This window comes from Lactuca virosa, chromosome 5 (genome assembly GCF_052849685.1).
Source record: "Lactuca virosa cultivar CGN04683 chromosome 5, Lactuca_virosa_CGN04683_v6, whole genome shotgun sequence".
Lineage (NCBI taxonomy): Eukaryota > Viridiplantae > Streptophyta > Magnoliopsida > Asterales > Asteraceae > Lactuca > Lactuca virosa.
This window is the reverse complement of record NC_136430.1, coordinates 49,285,239-49,291,990: the sequence shown is the minus strand read 5'-3', so window position 1 is coordinate 49,291,990 and position 6,752 is coordinate 49,285,239.

The following is a 6,752-nucleotide window of genomic DNA, read 5'->3' as shown; positions in this document are numbered from 1 at the left end:
TTATATGAAGGACTAAACTTGTTATTTTTATAAAAAGAAAGGTGTGAAAAGGGTCAAACCTCTACTTTTAAACAAATTATTTCACTGAGTCAAATACAAAAACCACGGCTACCAAAAAATCAAAAGACGAATACACGTTTAACTCCAAATATCGTTACAAACGAATCGATCGGTCTCGACTCGATACCATTACAACAACCGTTAAATCAAACCCTTCAATAGATACGCGATACCTATGACGAATAAACTTACAAACTTTGGGCTTGAGAGTCTCAAATCATGCTTGTTGGACCTTGCAAGTCCATCAACCCGATCTTTGGGCCCAAAGGGATAACGCTTATATGCTATTGGGTCTCCTATGACCCAATTCCATGTAAAAGGACTTTCAATGGCTTTTATGTGCTATTGGGCCCTAGCGGTCCATTAGTATTGCTAGTAAGGTCAAGTAATCAAATGCGGGTTGGGCCAACGTGTCATTCGCATACTCGACAGCCTAAGGTACTTACGATAAGTAGCAGGACTTCGTACTCCTCTTCTCTTCGTTCGCTAAGGCTTATGAGTAATCAAAGTAGACGGAATTTAGGACGTTATTTCAACAGTAATCAAGGTGGTTTGGATTAAGTGAGTAACAACGAACGACACCTCTATGGGACGTTCACAGTTGGCTGTTATAACTTGTCTTCACCGGACATCGTTACAACGACTCACTAGGTTTATCCAACACCATCCGAGTATTCAAGGATGAGTAATCAAAAGCCATTCGTGGTGGCGGTATAACAATTTGTAATCACGTATACCTTTCGACATCAGAAAACATCGGGTTTTCTGGGGAAATCAATACTACTCGCTCGGAATTTCTATAACTATAATACAAAACACTTATATATATATATATATATATATATATATATATATATATATATATATATATATATATATATATATATATATATATATATATATGTTTTGAAATCATTCATGCATCAACTTATGGATCTTCACACTTTGATAAACTATTGTCTTTTCAGAAAATATCGGATTTTCTGGGTTTTACAAACTACACAAATCATTTTATTCACAACTTTGCTTATGAACTCACCAACATTTCATATGTTGACGTTTTCCAAAATAACTTGTATTCTCAGGTAACAGGTAAGCGGAAGGGTAATACCAAGTATGTTAGAATGTTTTGTTTTGAAAACTCTGAAACAATTTGTGTCATGAATGCGTAATATTTAATTTAATGTACTGGATGTAAACAATATCAGTTGTAATGTATTGATGCATGGTGATGTTTATGTTATGATTCATGTATATTCATTGTGATGGTATTCAATTTAAGTCACGCGAGCCCTCGGACGTTTCCACCGTCTGGTTTCGGGGGTGTGACAGGTTGGTATCAGAGCTCTGTTTATAGTGAACTGGCATATCTAACCACACATTGATATGCAACTATAAACCAAAGAGGGACTAAAACAACTCTGAACAAAACAAATGAAACACAACGATAAAACATTTTACTTGTGTGTTATAGGAAAAAGAACATGATACCAAATCAAACAAGATAACACTGACATCTCGGTTAAGTCGGGACTGTGCATGGTTGTGTAAAGGGTGAATGTAGCCTGATCAACTACATTTCCTCCGAAGTGCAACTATCACATGCTCGGGGAAAACCCGATGGTCAGTAAACCTAAAAACATACCCCTGATTACCAAGAAAAGAACATCAATTCAAATTACATAGTAACTAAAACATCTTAGAAATAATGAATAGTACCTTTATATACTCTCGCAGACAGTATGGCCGGCTTCTATCACCCCGGAGATCCGTATTTCCCCAATCTGGGAAACAACGGATGGCTAGAGGAGGAACCCGAAGAAGACCCCGAGGAAGGGTCTGAAGAGGAACCTGAGGAGGAAGTCGAGGGCGGACCTGTCGAGCCAGTAGAGGTCCTGGAAGAAGAAGAAGCCGGAGAGGACTCCGAGGAAGAACCTGGCGATGATGATGATTCGGACACAGAGTCCGAAGTCATCAACCCCCCTTACCCGACTAAGGTGCCCGCTCACCGGATGGGCCCGACCGGCCTACACCCCCCTGGGGTATCAACCTTTGGAGATGGAGCAGACAGCAGGGACAGCGACCTCCATTCGGCATGTCACGCGAGTTCTACGACTTGAGGGAGGGATGACCAGCTGATCGCGCACTTCCGGTTATGGTGAGACGACTGCGGAATACTGGCGACCTGGCGCAGAGCACCGCTGATCAGATACACCATATGCGGATTAGGGTTGAGCGTGCAGAGCAGGAGACGCGAGAGGTTATTCGAGAGTTCCACATGAGGCAGGTGAGATGGGAGACTCGCCTCCGAGATGCGGAACGACGGGTGGCTCACCTTCAGGGAGCGTCTACTTCTTCAGCACCACCCCCTGGCGCATCCCACCATGACTAGGACTACTCATATCTATCTTTAGTATTAGGCCTATGTGATCTATGCTATGTACCATCGACTCTATGTTTAAGTGATTACACTACTCATAGAGCCGTTACGCTGCCGAACTTGCACCACTTATGTATGCTCTTCTGAGCAAAATTTTCATGTATAAAAAATGCGGATAATATTAATGAAAAACTTTATGTGTTCTATTGTGATGTTGTGATCTGCTATGTGTTATATATACATGATTATATGCTAAATTGCGAAACCACTTAAGTTCATGCGAAACAGCTAGTCTATAGGACCACAATCTCACAAAAACTATAGGCACTCAACATCTTTCCGTTCCATGACAGAAAGATGCCTCGACGACCAACTCGTGGAAACCCTGGACCTACCCCACCCGAAGTCAACTCAGTTGCATTCCAAGCAGTTGTATCTGTTGCAGTTACTGCAGCCATGGCACAAATCCAGCAAGGAAACAACGGTGGAGTCAATGGACAAGGGGCTGGCAGTTCGAACAATGGAACAAATCACGGATCTACCAGGACATGTTCCTACAAGGACTTCACCAACGCCAAACCCCGAACCTTTAATGGCACGGGTGGAATGATAACCCTAAAGAGATGGGTGGAAAAGGTGGAATCGGTGTTCGAAATATGTGAATGCCCCGAGGAGGTGAAAGTGAAGTTTGCCGCGTGCACATTTGTCGACCAGGCTCTCACCTGGTGGAATGGACATGTAGAGGCCATGACTCTCCCCGTAGCCAACGCTATTCCATGGACGGAGCTGAAGGAAATGTTGATGGCTGAGTACTGCCCACGTGGCGAAATTCAGAAGATGGAGCAAGAGCTGTGGAATCTCACCGTCCGAAACTCTGATATAGATGCATACATATCAAGGTTTAGCGAGCTGTCATTGTTGTGCCCTGGCATGATTACGTCAGAAGGAAAGAAAATCGAACGATTCATCTAGGGATTGACCTCCCTAATTCAAGGAAATGTAATCGCTGCAAATCCTGAAATCTTCGACAGTGCCAAGAGGTTGGCCAAGAGGCTGTACGACCACAACAACAAGAAGGGCGAGAAGCCAGCGGAAATTGAAGGAAAGAAAGAGAGTGACAACAAGAAAGGAAAGAACAACAAGAGAAAGGGGCGACAAGGATTAGAATCAACAAAGAAACAACAAACAGTGACAGTCAATGCTGCAACCACCCAAGTACCCTTCACCCCACATGTTCCAGCCTCAGCTAATCCAAGCACTCCCAAGCAGTATTCTGGGAATCTCCCAAAGTGCAACAAGTGCAATTTCCATCATAATGGCGAATGCAAGGAAATGCAATGCACTAGTTGCAATCGGAAGGGTCACACGGCAAGGTATTGCAAGACCTATCCACCCCAGAACCAACCACAAGGAAACAACAACAACAATAACCGCATCAACAACAACAACAACACCAACAATAGCGGCAATAACACAGGATCAAGCCCCACCTGCTATGGATGTGGAAAGACTGGACATATCCGTCGAAACTGCCCCAACGCCAACAACCCTGGGAACGGAGGAACAGGAAGGGTGCTAGCTATGGGTCAGGGAGAAGCGGTTCAGGATCCCGCTGTGGTTACCGGTACGTTTCTCCTAAACCACACTTATGCATGCATCCTATTTGATATCGAGGCAGAACGAAGTTTCGTGAGTAATAAATTCAAACACTTATTAAAACAACAACCCCAGAAGCTTAATGAAACCTTCACGGTGGAAATGGCCAATGGGAAGACAGAATCCACTGGGGAAATCTACATCGGATGTACCCTGACCTTAAATCATCACGTCTTTCAAATAAACTTAATGCCTGTTTCCATTAGGAGTTTTGATGTGATTATCGGCATGGATTGGTTAAGCCCCCACCATGCTGAAATTATGTGTCACGAGAAGGCCGTTCGCCTTCATCTCCCAAATCACGAAACCCTAGTTATTTACGAAGACAAACCCAGCACGAACCTTCGTCTTATTTCGTGCATTAAGGCGCAAAAGTACCTACGAAAGAAGGACTTGACGTTCCTAGCTCATATAGTGGATAAGTCCAAAGAAGAGATCAATATTCGAAACATCCCTGTGGCTTGTGATTTCCCGGATGTCTTTCCGGATGATCTTCCGGGGATACCCCCAGAAAGACAAGTCGAGTTCTGAATAGATCTAGTGCCAGGAGCTACTCCCATCGCCAAATCGCCCTACAGATTGGCTCCTGCGGAGATGCAAGAGTTGTCCAGTCAACTCAGCGAGCTTTTAGACAAAGGATTCATCCGACCCAGTTTCTCACCTTGGGGAGCTCCAGTTCTCTTTGTCAAGAAGAAAGACGGTACCTTCAGGATGTATATCGACTACAGAGAACTTAATAAGCTTACCATCAAAAACCGCTATCCACTTCCACGAATTGACGATCTATTTGACCAGCTCCGAGGAGCTAGTTACTTCTCAAAGATAGATCTGCGATCTGGTTACCACCAACTCAAGGTCCGGGAGGAGGATATTCCTAAAACCTCCTTCCGAACTCGTTACAGACATTGTGAATTGGTCGTAATGCCCTTCGGTCTAACGAATGCTCCTGCCGCATTCATGGACCTAATGAATCGAATCTGCCGACCATTCCTCGATAACTTTGTCATCGTTTTCATCGACGACATCCTCGTCTATTCTCGAAGCGAGGAAGAACACGGGCGACATCTCCGACAAATCCTGGAAACCCTGCGAACCGAGAAGTTATACGCAAAACTCTCTAAGTGCGAGTTTTGGCTCCGAAGTGTGAACTTTTTGGGACATGTTGTTAGTCAGGAAGGAATTCATGTGGATCCTTCTAAAATCCAAGCCATCGAAGGATGGGCAATTCCAACAACACCCACGGAAATTCGCCAATTTCTAGGCCTCGCAAGCTACTACAGGAGATTCATTCAAAACTTCTCCAAAACGGCAAAGCCACTCACCTCGCTTACACAAAAGGGCGTACCCTTCGTATGGACGGACAAGCAAGAAGCTGCATTTCGAACTCTGAAGCAAGCACTCTGCAGTGCGCCGGTGCTATCGCTGCCCGAAGGAACAGAAGACTTTATAGTTTACTGCGATGCGTCAAATCAGGGTTTAGGTTGTGTACTCATGCAGCGTGGAAAGGTGATAGCTTACGCGTCCCGGCAATTAAAGATGCACGAGGTGAATTACACCACTCACGATCTGGAACTGGGAGCAGTGGTCTTCGCCCTGAAGATTTGGAGGCACTACCTTTATGGTACCAAGTGCACCATCTTCACCGACCACAAGAGTCTCCAGCACATTTTGAACCAAAAGGAGTTGAACATGAGACAACGAAGATGGGTCGAACTGCTGAACGACTACGAGTGCGAAATCAAGTACCACCCAGGCAAGGCTAACGTGGTAGCCGATGCCTTGAGTCGGAAAGAATACTCGAATCGTCGTTTGAAGACTCTTTCCATAACCATTCGATCCCACCTAACCTCTCAAATCAGGGCAGCCCAGTTCGATGCCATGAAGACAGAAAACAAAATAAGCGAAGCGTTGCATGGAATGGAGAAGAACTTTGAATTGAAGGAAGACGGAACAAATTACTTCATGAACCGCATTTGGGTTCCTAAACTTGGAGGATTCAGAGAAGTGGTCATGAACGAAGCCCACAAGACGCGACACTCCATCCATCCAGGCTCAGACAAAATGTACTTGGATGTTAAGCAACATTATTGGTGGCCTCACATGAAGGCAGAGATTGCCACTTACGTTAGCAAGTGCCTCACATGTGCTAAAGTAAAGGTGGAATATCAGAAGCCCTCCGGATTACTACAGCAACCAGTAATTCCCGAGTGGAAATGGGAAAGGATTACCATGGATTTTGTGACCAAACTACCCAAGTCGACGGATGGTTTGGATACCATCTGGGTAATAGTTGATAGATTAACGAAATCCGCCCATTTCCTACCAATAAAAGAATCGTACAAGATGGAGCGCCTGACAAGAATCTACATCAAAGAAATCGTGAGACTCCACGGAGTGCCCGTATCTATCATCTCAGATAGAGATAGTAGATTTACTTCACGCTTTTGGCAATCGCTTCAGAGTCGGAGATAGGGTGTTACTAAAAGTCTCTCCTTGGAAAGGAGTGATTCATTTTGGAAAGCGGGGAAAGCTGAACCCACGATACATTGGACCCTTCGAGATTCTTGCCCGAATCGGTCCAGTGGCTTATAGACTGCAACTATCCGTTGAGCTCGGCAGTGTACACCCCGTGTTCCACGTTTCCAATTTGAAAAAG